Source organism: Pinus tabuliformis, chromosome 4_2, assembly GCF_031772625.1.
Source record: "Pinus tabuliformis cultivar Carrire ecotype Pingquan chromosome 4_2, CPIR1, whole genome shotgun sequence".
NCBI lineage: Eukaryota > Viridiplantae > Streptophyta > Pinopsida > Pinales > Pinaceae > Pinus > Pinus tabuliformis.
The window spans coordinates 240,012,115-240,028,541 of record NC_142304.1 but is presented as its reverse complement, the minus strand read 5'-3'; positions in this window follow the sequence as shown (position 1 = coordinate 240,028,541).

The following is a 16,427-nucleotide window of genomic DNA, read 5'->3' as shown; positions in this document are numbered from 1 at the left end:
TGGAGGCTTAAATAAGAGAAGGAGTCTCCATGAATGGTGGGAGGATGAGCTTATCTCCAAGGAAGGTGGCTCAAATGACGAAACAGACATGCCAGAGAAGGGAGAGCGACACATACAAGGCCAACAACCAGGTTTGGAGTCATCTGGAAGGTCGACTGTTAGAACAAACTCACCCAGACTAGATCATCGCGGGTGCCTAACTGCACTGGAGCACTGACATCGCTACTGAATAACCAAGAAAGTCATGTCAGCGCGATAAAATATAATCAACAGTCGCGTTGTCTTATGAAATTCGACCAGCGCGGGAATCACGTGTACTTCTGCGCTGGCAGCGCATTCGGTCTGTTTTGGAGCACTCATCAACGCGTTTATTTTTACAACAGTCGTGATGATAGCAAAAACTTTGGCAAAGTGGGTCAATTGGCAACATTAGAGAGCATGAGCATGATTAATTTGATCTCATGACACAGTAGGAAGACTGATGGGAAGACAGTGACAAATTACTGTGTAATAGATGCCCCCTAAAGCATGAAGCCCGAGAGAGTGGGAGGGGTGAAATGCTTTATGAAACCGACTGAACTGGAACACCACCAGGAAGAACCTGCACGCAAGTACAACTGATATCTCTAATAATCAATTACATGTAGTCTAGGCATGGGCGCAGCCATCCAAAAGACATATGAAAGAGGTCTGTGGTATGGACGCAGCCACCCAGCTAATGAGACTGTGATGATAGTAAAGGTATGGTCGCAGCCATCCATGAAGACTCAGGTATGGGTGCAGCCATCCATCAATGAGTCATGTAATGATCATAATAATCCACAAAATCGCAACCTGGACCTCAATAGACAAAATCCAGGGTCTTGCGCTCCATCTCGACCCGAACAAAGTACAAGTTCAAGCATGCGAATATAGTAGTTGAAGTCGAACATGCAAGAACATCGTCTGATTACCAGTCAATGATGAAAACTGTTAATAGATGCGAGAGGAACCACCAATAATGACAATGGTCCTCAAGGTACTATAGGTACAATCTACGTCGTGTGAATTAATGAGCTGGTGTCGAACATCTACAGAATCATTCGATCGGAGGCCAATGATGAAAACCTCGCGTCGAACATGAAGAACCTGCCATTGAGGCATGCAGGCTCCAAGGCACCTGAAGGGAGTCTCTAGGTCAACTTCCTGGATAATGAGCTAAAGTCGACAGGAAGTGACCTTGATCGAAGGTGGGCCATAATGTTTCCCACATCATCGACATGAGGGAGAGAAGGATAAGATATTTTGCGTGAGGTATCAGAGGGAGGTTGAGTATTCTTGCAGAGGTCAACTTCTCTTGAACATATCGGGGGCACAACAGCGGACTTGGCAGTATTTGACATTAAATGATCAGGGGTCATGGCGACAAGGCAATGAGCAGATGAGAGGTCAAATAGGATAACCCAAACCCATGGAGGCAAGCGTAAAAACAAGATGAGATGTTCCCACCCAGACACGAATGCAGAAAAGTGCCATGTTCAAGAGCGACATATTGCCGACACGACAATGATTGTGGTTTCATTTTCCCCATCATTGCTGGCGAGTACCCCGGTTATTTTTTATGACAAGATTGACGGGGATAGCATTTGCTTGAAAGGCGTCATCCGACGTCATTAAGTTTTAACGAGTCTAACAAAGGAAGAACTCGGCGTCTTTTCCTGTTTAGAGAGTCTAAAAAGACAGTAGAAAAGTGAACTCCAGGGGGGGGTCCTTTTTCATAAAGTTGTGTCTCTCGAGCTTGAAAAAGTATAAAACAATGCTCGAAAGAACCACCCGACCAATATGACCGAGGAGTACTTTTTGTATGTAGTGACTCTGACCCGAAAAAGTAGAAAAGCGGTCAGAAGCACGTCGTTTTGTAACCAATAACAAGTTCGAAACGACAAAAACCCGGTAATCTTTTTAAGTTTAAACGGTCGAAAAAAGAGCTTAAAAGAGACCACCTCTTGCTTGCTTTAATGAGTCGAGAGGGAGACTCGGCTATCTTTTCTTATTTCACGTCGAAAAAGAGCTTAAAGACACGTTTCGGGATCAAGTGTGTATAGAACTTTTGTAACTCCACCAGCATGAGAATCTGCGCAAGGAACACTGCACGCGTAAACCTGTTCGAAATAATATAGACAACATGCATAAAAACATAGTGAAACTATATCGGAACCAAGCACATGGTAAAAATCTTCATAAAAAACCCATATTAATGAAAAATAATATTTAATTTTCAAAATTTACCATAAATAGGGGGGTAAACAAAATTTTTACCATAGTTACCATTTGGAGCTTTGGAGAACGACTTGGAGATGTGAAGTTGACGAGCCAAATTCCACCTCGTACGTGCATCATCCTTCCTGAAGTCAGTTCCAGGTAGGTTCATCTTCCCTTACGCTCCACTTTGAAGTCTTTTTGCTGCATTTTAACGGTGGGAAGTGGCTGTTTGGGCAGATTTTTTGAAACTCATTCCGCTCTCGGTTAGCACGGATTTCCCTATCGGGTCCGCGCTGATCGAAAAAAACTTCCACAGGCCACTCCCAGATCAGCGCGGAAGAGTGATGTACTTCCGTGCTGACCCGAAAAAAATATCAAAGGGCGCCCATGATCAGCGCGACTGTTTTAAAAACAGTCACGCTGACGTTGCGCAACAAGTTTTTTGACAAATTTAACGTATGAAACTTTATGAGCAGGGCCCTAATGAATTTTTTTTGATCATGCAGTTTAAAATGGCATTCGTTTTGGTAGGAACACGCTCATGATAATGAGGACATAGTGGCATTCGCTGATGCTGGGTGCCGAAATGTATTGCGGGTGTGTGGGTTGTTTAAATTCTTCTTAACTCTGCGCTTGCGAGCACAGCCTGACCTCCTGGAATTCTTGATCAGACCCTGGAAGCCCACTGATGGGAAGTTCGTTATCCGAGGCCGAGACATCGAGTTTGATTACACAAATATCTATTTTTTGACCGGGTTGTCACGTCGAGGTGAGATGCCTATTCTAGACTGACAGCAACCTGGTGGTGATACACTAGACATGCTGATGGCCCAGGTGTGCCCACGAGCACGCAAGACGCAGAGCGGGAAGATAGCAATTCCTACGGTGGAGGACATCATCCTTCAAACTATACTCTTCATGGTGACTCGGGCAGCGGGCTCCCAGGCCAATCATGAGGCCTCAAAGACCCATCTTCGACTGGCTCTCGAATGCTTAAATCCTATCATATTTAACTAGGCAGCGGCAGTATCGACAAATATGAAGAGACAACTAACTAACTGCCAGCGTGGTTAGTCGAAGCAGTTTAGCTACAGGTCGATCTTACTCCCGCTCATGCTAGAGCGGGTGCCGGCATTGCAGCTACAGGATATGGTCGTGGACCCGCCTAGAGGGCCTCGAGAGACGAGGGCCACACGATGGGGCCATGTCATGCCACGAGGAGGTGGCGGTCGACCAGTGGCATGGGGAGTATACTTCCAAGAGTGGTTGGAGAGGCAGACTATTTTTGTGGAGGACTGGCCGTATGCTAGCCTAGACTTCCGTGGAGACCCAGACATGCCGCTGCCTGCCGGAGAGCAGTGGGATGACGGTGGTAAGACACTTGATCTCATTTTTTGATTTTTTATTTTGTGATGTTTTTTATTTTTCATGTACATGTCTTAACGATGAATGCTATGGTATGCAGATGTAGGACCGACGAGACCCCTCGGCCTGGCCCCAGAGGCGCGGAGGGATGCACAGGGCATTGGAGCTCTGGCCCTGGCTCCTCCAGGAGATGATATGATAGAGACTGTGATACGGAACCTCGAGGGCTTGCTGTCAGGGATTCCAGATTACCAGGGGATAAAGGAGGTCCCCATAGCATCTCAGATCCATACAGTGGGAGTAGAACCTAGTATGCACCGCCTTTTGAGGCAAGTGGCACGAGCGGCTGTGGATTATAGGGAGCACAACCCACCATAGTAGATATCCAGGTCTTTATTTCCTACTGGTGATTTTTTGAGAGACATGTGTCTTAGATGTACAGAGAACACAGGCCCTATCTAGACATGTACACTTATTTTTGAGCGCCTTGGTGCGCGAACGATATATATATATATATATATATATATATATATATATATATATATATATATATATATATATATATATATATTCCTATGGTTTACTATTGTGCTTTTATGTGCTTGCTTGTATGATGTTTTGATTATAAATTACGCAAATGTCTATCTAATACATGATTAGCCAATGCATCAAATAATGTGTTTAATCTTCGTGGAATATGCTGATATGTAATGAAATCAAAATTCCTTTATAACAATTTAACACGTAAATACAACCTTAAAATGTGACGGTCTCTGACGGAATATCGCCCATTGAGCTGATGGACAACAAGTTGAGAGTCTAGGTTAACAACCAATGTACGAATATTGAGATTAATTGCCTCAGCTAATAATTCAATCATAGTACTATATTCAGCGACATTGTTTGTAGTACAGCCTAAACACACACCTTGAAGATCTATCAACTCACCGTGAGGATCGTAGATCACCCACGCTGCAGAAGACAAATTGCGAGTGCTGCGGCAGGCACCGTCAGCGAAACCAACATAAGGTGCACCAGACATCTGCACAAGAAGCAAAAGACACAATAAGCGGCAATCACGCCTTCACACCAAGCCAAAAACATGAAACACACACACACAACACACTTGCTAAAACACACGCATGTACAAATCGAAGTGCATGGAATCATGCATAGTACTTTTTCAAGTACAGCCCATTGCGGGGCTTATCGAGAGGATTACCTTCGTAGTCAACTAGCTCATATGCCCCTTTCTGCAAAACTCTCTTTACAATATAAGGGCCTAGCCACATGGGCTCGAGTTTGCCTGCCCCTAGCTTTTCATTTGCTTGGTCGTATAGCAGGACTAGATCTCCCTCAACAAAGGAGCGAGGATGTATGGTATGGTCGAAGTGAGTTTTAACTCTCTTCTTTTGTGCTTCGATAGCTAGAGAGGCTAGGCGACGAGTCTCGTCCAGCCGTTCCTCTACCGGAATAGTGTTGGGAAGCAACTCGACGGCTAATTTTAACGAAGGGATTTCGCATTCGATAGGAAGGGTAGCCTCCAGTCCATAAACTAGTTGAAATGGTGTGAAACCGATGGCATCCTTCACAGAGGTTCGGTAGGCCCACAAGGCGGGAAACAACATCAGATGCCAATTAGACTTATGCATGCCAACGGTACGTTGAAGCATCGTAACCAAAATCTTGTTAATGGCTTCAACCTGGCCATTGGACTGAGGATAGTATGGGGTCGAACTATCATGCCGTAAGCCTAGTTGGGTTGTCAGTTCGGTCATCATGTGATTATGGAAATGCTTCCTGTGATCTGTGATGATGGCCTGAGGAACTCCGAACCGTGTAATAACATGGTTGAATAAAAACTGCACCATTGTGTGACCGTCTTTAGTTAATGTGGGCATCGCCTCAGCCCATTTTGTAAAGTAATTGACGACAACGATAATAAACCCATGCCCCCAGGCCAAGCGAGGCTTACAGGTCGTATAATCAATGCCCCATTTTGCAAAAGGGCCAATGATGACAACAGGGTGCAGCGGAGCTAGTGGCGCACGCATCTTCCGCTGGTATATCTGGCACGCATGACACGAATGGACGGCAAGAATGCAATCCTTAAAAATGGAGGGCCAGAAATAACCAGCGTGGAGGATTTTTTGAGCTGTGGCATATCCGGACATGTGACCACCACAGGCGCCAGAGTGGCAGTCATTCAGGACTCGCTCAGCTTCCTCAAGAGTTAGACATCGACGGAGGACGGAGTCAGCGCCGAGACGGTACAGGGTGTCCCTGATTATACGGTAGGGTTGAGACTGATGACGGATCCGTCATCGAGCATCCTTAGATACAGCGGGATGGAAAGAGGACGTCTGCAAATATACAATAATATCCTCATACCAGGGATCGAGGGTGCTGATCAGAGAAAGAGTTTCATCCGGGATATGATCCTCTGAGTGAGAGGGTGCAGAAGGAGATGGCAAAGATCAAAGTAACTCAGCAAAGACTAGGGACTTCTTAGACTTGGCAGCACTGAATTCCAAGTCAAACTCTTGGAGGATGACGATCCACTTTGAGTATTTGCCCCTCAGCAATTGACGTGACAAAATGTACGTCATCGGGTTGCAATCAGAAATCACAGTCGTGGTGCGCAACAAGATATAATGCCGGAAATGTTGGATAGCACAAACGGCGGCCAACACCAACTTCTCGACGTAAGCGTATCGAGTTTCCGTGTCTAAGAGGTTGCGGCTGAGGTAATATATAACGTGCTCAGTGTCATCATCATCGTCTTGCATGAGAACCATGCCGATAGTGGTATCGGCGGCGGCCAAATATAGAGTATAATCGCGATGGTAATTCGGACGTCGCAATAATGGAGCGGGGACAAGGAGACCCTTAAGACGCTCGAAAGACTCCTGAGCGATAGCATCCCAATGAAAGGGGTTATCTCGCTTCAATAACCATGTAAAGCCTTTAGCCACTTCGGCATAGTTCAGAACGAATCGTCTTAGGAAATTTTCTTTGCCCTGCAAACTTTGCAACTACTGCAAAGAAGCAGGGGGAGGAAGATTCATAATAGCTTCGAATTTGAGGGGATCCAGACAGATGCCCTCTCGGGAGACAATAAACCCGAGTAGTCGGCTTGATTCAACGCAGAAGACACATTTATGAGGATTGAGCCTGATGCGGTAGTGTCGACAGTGGAGAAAGATTTCATGAAGATGGGAAGGGTGGTCCTGGCATTTGACTGAATGAGCTGGTAGATCATCCAGATATGGTTGTACAATGTGGTGGATGTCATGAAAAGCATAGGACATTGCACGTTGGAAGGTAGCACCAGCGTTCTTCAAACCAAAAGGGAGCTTTTTGTAAGCAAAATTTCCCCAAGGACAGATAAAGGCAGTCTTATGCTGATCAGCTGGCGCAATATTGATCTGGTTATACCCAGAAAAACTGTCCATAAATGAATAGATTTCGCTCCCTCCACACTCATCAATGAGCTGATCGATGAAGGGTGTGGGGAAGTTATCCTTAGGACAGGCCCGTTTGATGTCACGGTAATCAACATAGACTCGAATGGTACCCTGCTTTTTTTCACAGGGAAAATATTAGAAACCTAATCGTAAGTGGAATGGGGTAAATGAAACCAACCTTGAGAAGCTTTTCAACTTCTGCTTTAATGGCTGCAGCCTTTCGGGGGTGCACGGGGCGTAGACGCTGACGAACAGGCTTAGCACCCGGATACGTAGGTATCTCATGCACCACTATGCTAGGGTCAATTCCGGGCATTTCTTCGTAGGACCAAGCAAATACATCATGAAATTTGCGAAAAAGATCGGTGTAGAGCTGAATTTCCTCTGGAGTACAAGTGAATCCAATGTGAATATGCTCAAAATCCCTGGTTTCGCAAGATTTCAATGGGTTGGGTCTGCATAATGTTTCCCATATTGCCTTCAGAGGACACTTGATAAACTTGAATAGGTGTTTGAAGGGGCTGAAATGGGATACAGGAAGCAAACCGTACGAGACAGGTGATCATTTCCTGATGGGCAGGGAGAAACGAGGAACGGTGGTGGTGATCAGACCAAGGAGGTTCCTCGAGAGACATAGTCTCGATAATGGCTTTGTCGGAAGGAAATATTTCCTTTAACGGATCCGAAGTAGCGTCATCTCCAAGCCAAGGGGAATGAACATACGAGTCGGGAACGCTGCTCAGAGGAGTAGGTTCGGGAGGGGGAGTCGATGCAGCAACGATTTCAATGTAGTTGAGCTTGGCGGGACTCAAAGGCATCATATCGCCCCAAGATTCTATCTGATTAGCGAGAGGAAGGACCCATGGATCAGAGCGCACAGAAATCATGTTAATAGGAGCGAGATTAGGAGGTGGGAGGGAAAAGACACCCATCAGGGTGGGATCTTTAAAGAGTCCAGCTCCCACACTCTCACATGATTTGGAGGTATGCTCCACGAAAGGAACGTTGCCTTCAGAAGAGGAGGTGAAGAAGGAGAGCTAGTCCACGGTGACAATCTTCCCTTGATGAGGGAAACAAATGACATGGAAAAGGGAGGAAGCCACGGCTTGCATGGCGTATGTCCAGCTACGTCCGAGGAGGAGGTTGTAGGTAAGATTAGCATCGACAACTTCGACCTCCACTTCGACCGTCTTCCCTTCCAAAGAGATGGGCAACCATTGGAGGATACCATAAGGATGGGACTCTCTTCCATCAAAGGCTTCCAATGTCGTAGGAGACTGGCTCAACGTCGGAGAACCAATAGCTTTCCAACAGGAAACAGACATGATGCAAGTCGAAGCACCTTCATCAATGACTGTACGATGAATCATTTTAGTATTGATAATGACCTATATGAGGAAAGCGATTTGGTGAGGCAGTCTCGGCGTATGGCCTTCGAGGTCAAAAGAAATCAGATCCGAGTCAGGCGGGTCTATGCCACCGATGGCCGATAGCAAGGACTTCCTCTGGGAGGGGCAGCTCTGGAGGACTTCTAAGGCGGACATAGTAGACGGAGCCTGAGCTAAGTCCTCAACGATGCTGTAGTGCTGGGCAACATGAGCATTAGGGTTGTAAGAAGACTTCCGGAGTACACCTTTTGGAGGGGGTCAGATGGGCGTCTCAGTGCTAGGTCTCTCGATGTGGAGTGTGCCAGAACTGGATGGAGGAGCGTTGGAGGGGACCTCAGGCTCTTTCCCGGTATGCGATGGATATTCCTTTGCCCGAGTAGTGATGTGGACGGGAATCGTCCCAGCCATAAATACTTGAGAGCCAAATGAAGAAGAGGGTTGTGATGGATCTGCCACCATTTGAGTTTGTTGTGAGGCGAAAGGTTCTTTAAGCGCAACAGCAGTCCCAAGAGCACCTTTCAACAATCGACTAACTTCAGACCATCTGGGGCAGTCTTTAGTATAGTGGTGCATGAGATACCTATGTATCTGGTTGCTAAACCTGTTCGTCAGCGTCTACGCCCCGTGCACCCCCGAAAGGCTGCAGCCGTTAAAGCAGAAGTTGAAAAGCTTCTCAAGGCTGGTTTCATTTACCCCATTCCACTTACAGATTGGGTTTCTAATATTGTCCCTATGAACAAAAACCAGGGTACCATTCGAGTCTTTGTTGATTACCATGACATCGACCGGGCCTGTCCTAAGGATAACTTCCCCACACCCTTCATCGATCAGCTCATTGATGAGTGTGCAGGGAGCGAAATCTATTCATTTATGGACGGTTTTTCTGGGTATAACCAGATCAATATTGTGCGCGCTTATCAGCATAAGACTGCCTTTATCTGTCCTTGGGGCACTTTTGCTTACAAAAAGCTCCCTTTCGGTTTGAAGAACGCCGGTGCTACCTTCCAACGTGCAATGTCGTATGCTTTTCATGACATATGCCACATTGTACAACCGTATCTGGATGATCTACCAGCTCATTCAGTCAAACGCTAGGACCACCCTTCCCATCTTCATGAAATATTTCTCTGCTATCGACACTAATGCATCAGGCTCAATCCTCATAAATGTTCCTAACACTCTAACAAACAACACGCAGGTTCCTAATTGCAAATGAAAAACCAATGATGAAGGCCTACCTGGATTCCAACGCTAGTACTTGTAGAAGAGTTGATGCTCCTGTTCCGTTGCTTCGGCTGGTCACAATCCTCATGATCCTCGTGCACGGACACCTGCACATGGAAAGAACGATACAAACTCAAGCATAAAATCCAATAGATGCAACTATATATCAGATAGAAAGGATATAACTCAAACATCATCATAAAGACATTAAGAGTGGAACCATAATGATAGTCATTTATTATTGATAAATAAAGAAGAATACAACCATAGTTCTGACGTCAAATCCTTCTCAAGAGGGCCCAGCCAGCAAGTCCCTCAAGCATTCACCCTTGAAGGTAGATCTCCCAAGACAAAACTCTCTCTCACACAAGTTTACACAAGATCAAAATACTTCACAGCCTTCCTTAAGCTCTCTAGCAATCCCACACTTGTCACACCAGCTACCTATCAAGCTCACACACTATCAACAACACTCCAAACACTATGAATTCCAAAACTAGCAGCTCATGGCAATGGTGGAGGCTTAAATAGGAGAAGGAGTCTCCATGAATGGTGGGAGGATGAGCTTATCTCCAAGGAAGGTGGCTCAAATGACGAAACGTACATGCCAGAGAAGGGAGGGCGACACATACAAGGCCAACAACCAGGTCTGGAGTCATCTGGAAGGCCAATTGTTAGAACAAACTCGCCCAGACTAGATCATCGCGGGTGCCTAACTGCACTGGAGCACTGACATCGCTACTGAATAACCAAGAAAGTCATGTGAGCGCGATAAAATATAATCAACAGTCGTGATGTCTTATGAAATTCGACTAGCGCGGGAATCACGTGTACTTCCGCGCTGGCAGCGCGTTCGGTCTGTTTTGGAGCGCTCATCAGCGCGTTTATTTTTACAACAGTCGCGATGATAGCAAAAAATTTGGCAAAGTGGGTCATTTGGAAACATTAGAGAGCATGAGCATGATTAATTTGATCTCATGACACAGTAGGAAGACTGACAGGAAGACAGTGACAAGTTACTGTGTAACACCTTTGATGCCACGACATGGTCTTCTCTCCAGAGACCACTATATTTTCTGTTCCACATTCAGGAACCACAGAACTGTTGCACCCATCAACAACAGTGCTACCTTGCATCTTGTACAGAGTTCCTATCCTAACTCCCCGCATCAATACTAGTGCTCCCTGAACCATCTTGCAAGTATCCTTCTCGAACACTATTTTTACACCTGCATCATCCAACTTGCCTACAGAAATCAGATTTCTGGCCAATGTAGGAATATTCAAAACACCCAAAAGTGTTCTAACCCTTCCAACTTTCAAGTTCAGCTTTACTTTTCCATGACCAATGATTATAGCCTTCCTGTCATCCCTCAAGAAGAGATCACTACCATCATATTTCTCATACTCATAGAACCACTCTCTATGGGGAGTGAAGTGAAAGGATGCACCTGAGTCAATAAACCATGCCTCATGATCTACATGTGTACTTGAGGAAGCCAAGTACACATCCCCACCTTCATCTAAGGTGGTTTTCACCTCTGCATAAGGAGAATCATCAGATCCTTTTCCTTTGTCAGGAGCTTTAGATTTACAGTCCCTTTTGTAGTGCCCTTCCTTTCCGCATTTCCAACACACCACCTTTACAGGTTTTCCTGGAGATTTAGATCTCCCTCTATATTTAGATCTCCCATTCAATTACTTATTTTTGTTTCTGTTTTGGGACCGTCCTCATACAAAAGAGGCATCACCATTCTGGCTCTCCATATTTTTCCATCTCATCTCCTCTGTCAGAAAAGATGAGACTATTTCATCAAACTACAAGGCATTTGCATTTCTACCTATTATAATAACCAGACTGTCCCACGAATCTAGTAGAGAACACAACAAACCGATGCACTTATCTTCATTTGAAATTTTAATATCAACACATAATAACTGACTTACCATAGTATTAAATGTGTTTAGATGCTCTGTCACCAAGTCTCCATCTTTCATCCTCAGGTTATACAACGTTTTTTGTACTAACAGTTTATTCACCAGAGACTTAGATTGGTACAAAGTCCCTAACTTGTCCCACAAAGCCTTAGACATAGCTTCCCCTGATACATTCAACAATACTGAATCTAAGACACACAATTGTATTGTGCTCTTTGCCTTCCGATCCAACTTCTTCCATTCTTCATTGGACACTCCTGTTGGTTTAGTACCCAGATCTACCGCAATCCACTGATCTTTATCCACCAACAGATCCTCCATATTGAGTTTCCACAACTCAAAACTCTGACCATTAAATTTCTCGATCTCTATCTTTCCACTAATCACCATCTTCCTTCACCGCGAAAATTGATCCCACAGATGTCCCATTGAGCGAGGTCTTCCACAGGCCCGAGCAAAACCCCTCAGCGAAAAAGGCGTTCCCTTGAAGCCAAAACAACTCTGATACCAAATGTAGGTTTTATCCCCGTATAGAAATTACCTGCATACAAATTCTAAAAAAACAGAAAATAAAAAATGCGAGAGCATGACACATAAAACACATATACACAGACATTTTCCCTTGGATCCCAAAACCAGGACTACCAGCTTGATTTTTCATTATGTTCCTTTCAATATTACAATACATATTTATACATGCCAAAGCATCTAATACCATGGACCAAAAACCATTGCGTCCAAAACCATGGACCGAAAACCATCACATCCAAAACCATGTGCGAAAAGCATGCACAAAACCATAGGTAGGTTCGCCCAACCTAATATAGAGTCCAAAAAAAATTCCCCGAGGCAGTGCCCTGGACCCCGTAGATGTGGGCTACCCCCCCCCCCCCCCCTTAAACCCCCTGTGACCCCCCTGCTATGCAATCAGTGCAAAGAAGAGGGGCTTTGGCCCCCCTCTAACCCCCTGGTTAACTATGTAGGTTAGTCGAAGAAAGAATATAATACAACCCAATATTTATTGTGGGCAGTTATTTTTAGAAACAAAAACTTTGCCTTTTATATTTTAAGAGTCAAGAAAAGGATGAAAAGGTGACTCTAGTCACTTTTGATGGTTTAGCGAGCTTGAAAGGACAAGTTTCTCGATGATCTTTTCAAATTTAAAGTGTCAGAAAAGATCGAAATGACTACTCAGGTGAAACTAGGTAAAAGGAGTAACAAGTAACTGTGAACTGCATTATACATGTCAGCAAATAAATTTACCAAGGACTTGACGTACGTGCAGGCAATCTCCCCAAATGCTATGTTCGGTGTATCATGTTTATAGGGCGGAAGACTTGGCTTCCTATGGATAAAGGTTTTCATCCTATGGGGGTCTCCCTTTAGATACACGATGGTACGGGGAGCACAAGTCCATGCTAGCACTGTCTAATGCTGTAGCGAACGATAGCTACTAAATTTTTAAGATGTCGGAACATGTCTCTAGCCTAGACCACTAAATATGAACATTAATGTTTCAAATGCTCAGATTAATTGATAGATTTTGAAGTTAATATTGTAATTATGTTTCGATTTCAAGGCCTTAATGATGTTACCTGTTCCTAAAATGAAAACTAGATGATGAAATGAAATCCTTCGATTCGATGAAAGCTATCTACGTAGGGAAGAATATCACTCAAATCATGCATCAACCCAAATGCAAAAGTGAATCCATGAAAATCTTTAAACGCTAAATGAAAAATACAAAATCTAATCTTTCATTTGATAAGCAAATGCAATGCCAAAACAAACCTTAAAGAAAAACATCCTTAAGATATAAATGCATTCAATGTAATCTATTGCAAAAGTAAAAGAGAATGCAAGCAAGACAACAAATATGGAAATATATTTCACATTAATGATTTGAATGCAACCTAAAAAAGTTTTGAAAACTATGAAAAAAGAAACACTTCCACTTTCACTTTTCAAAACACAAAACCTCAAAGAAAACACTTCCTCTTGATTCAAATGAGACAATCAATTTGTAATCTATTGTTTTTCAAACAGAACTTAAGTGATTTTCACAGTATGTACTAATGAAAAAACTTAAGATGAAACAACCAAAAGTGATCTGCAAAGGATGTCTGAACATGCAAAGACTCTTTAACACAGGTAATTGATCTCTGATGTAAGATGCGAAACCAGCAAATGGACGAAGGTTGACCTAGAAGACCTAGACACCCTAAAAGGCTAATTGAACTTCAAGCACACTCAAACCAAGTTAAAAAGTGATTTCAATCAGACAATGGGAGAGTCAACTGATATCACATTGGTAAATCACTAGAAGAAGGCAAAAGAACTGATAACAAGAAGACAAACCCTAAATTTCTCTAACTTCTGCAATCATCACACCTATTAAGAGGAAATCAACTATCATCACTACTGTAATAAAAAAGCGCAATATCATCACAACTGTCAAGGTCAAAAATGCGATGGGATAGAAAAGTAAAGAAAAAACAAAAAATCTTTAAGAACAGCTCAAATCAACATCCTTCAAGCACCTACTATAAAGTGATACTGACTACAGACAAGCAATGAAGTCACTGAATGAATGGTTGATTAAACTCGTCCAAAGACAAGGTGAACAAATGGAAGGAAAAGATCATAGGTTCCCCAGTGGAGTCACCATTATTTTGAAAAGGTTAATCCTCTATGCGAATAGAGACGATCCCTCTAGCCCATTGAGTGGGTCTAGAAACTGAAGTGACAATCAAGTAGACACCTTCCTAGGTTATAATTGAATAGTAGAACAAAAGATATGACCTACCTCGTTTTGATGCTATTCTAATTTCTTTTGTTGAGGGCCTTGAACTGGTTGTGTGACGGGCTTGTTCCTGCTTCTCTCAACATTTATGTACCTCCACAAGTGATCAAGAGACAAAAAAGCATGCCAAAACAAATAGAAAATCCAATAACAACCTACTTAATTGATCAAGGAATGTCAAGCTAATAAATACATGAACGTATACATTTTGGGAAGATGAAACAACAATTGTATATTATTAGGAAATAAAGGGAAGCTTACAACCAAAGCCTTGATGTTGAAAGGCTCTCCTTGAGTGGTAATCCAAGGCCAAGCCAAGAATTCTCCAAGCACTCCTTCTCCAAGTCTAATGAATAGCCTCTGGGCACAAGCTTAGCATAAGGGTGCAAATAGACATAGACCAACCATTTGGGAACGAGAGAGGAGGAATTTATAGGCTGGGAGAGGGAGTTAGGACTTCTCCAAAGATAGGATTAGGCCCACATCTAAAGGAGGTAGCTCATAGGGTTAAGACAAAGAGGTCAAGTTAGGAGGATTTGACTTCATCTATGTGAAACCACCTCCATCTTGCCACTCTAGAAGCTTATAGATCATGAAGCTTCTCATCTCCTTTGGGAAATTAACTTTGTGGTATCATCACAGGTATGAAAGGGAATAGAGCAATGTCATCGCAGGTCAAACACAGTGAAACAAGAGACCATCATTATTTTAAGCCTCATAAGAGTGATGACTCTCATTTTAGGATTTTAAGAGCTATTTCTTCAGGGAAAGCTCAATACATTTTCCATAAACATTATTAGGAGGGATTTGAGCTATATATATGGATGAGTATATTGTATAATGGTCATGTTTTGGGCACTTTAGAGTATGTCACAAGGAAGTTCAGGAAGCATGACAAAATACTGGGTGAAGGGTTCTCCACTACAGTTCATTATCAATAGCAGGAGCCAAAAGAACCTAATTTCAGTAGAGGTTGTGAAGCAACTGGGGCTGCCGAGGACATCACGCCCACAACCATACACCATCGAGTGGCTTCACTAAGGGCGATATCTCCATGTCAGCCAACAATGTTTCCTACCCTACAAGATCAAACCCTTCACATATGAGATATTATGTGATGTTGCTCCTCTTGAAGTTTGTGATGTATTATTAGGACAACCATACTTGTGGAAGCGACATGTTGTGTATGAATTTAGGCCTTGCAATGTTATTATTACTTTGGGAAATAAGTTGTACAGGATACTGAAAGTAGCGCCGCCTACCACCATTTCTTTGATCACTACGAAGAAATGCAGAGAGATCATTTCCCAGATTGGGAAATTTGTTTTCCTTATGATTTATCCTCAGGGAGAGAATAATATTGTGGCCATGACCTCCAAACAGGGCTCCTCCACATGACAACAGAAGATGGACAAGGTCATGAAGGAGTACAAGGACATATTCATCTCACCCATAGGGGTACCTCTACACTGTCAGTTCAAGGACTCTAATGATCTGACCCCATGTGTGCCACTGCCCAATGGACCAATATATTGATGCTATGTTATGGAGAATGATGAAATCAAGAGGTAGATTTAGGATTTGTTGCAAAAACAACACATCAGTCCAATTTCATTACGTGGTGGGAGCCTGATCATGTTGGTACAAAAGAAGGATGGGACCTGGAGACTCTGTATTAACTATCAGGCACTGAATAAGATCACTGTCTAGAATAGGTATCTAATCCCATGGATTGATGACCTTCTGGACTAGCTTAAGGGGGACAAATATTTTAGCAAGATTCACTTGAAGTCCGGGTATCACTAGGTACCAATTGAACCCTTCGATGTGTGGAACACTGCCTTCAAATACAAGGAGGGACATTTTGAGTGGATGGTCATGCCTTTTGGGTTGATGAATGCCTTCACAACCTTCATGAGGATGATGGACGACATCTTATGACCCTTCACCAACTCATCCATGGTGGTGTATTTGGATGGAATACTGATCTTCAGCCAAATT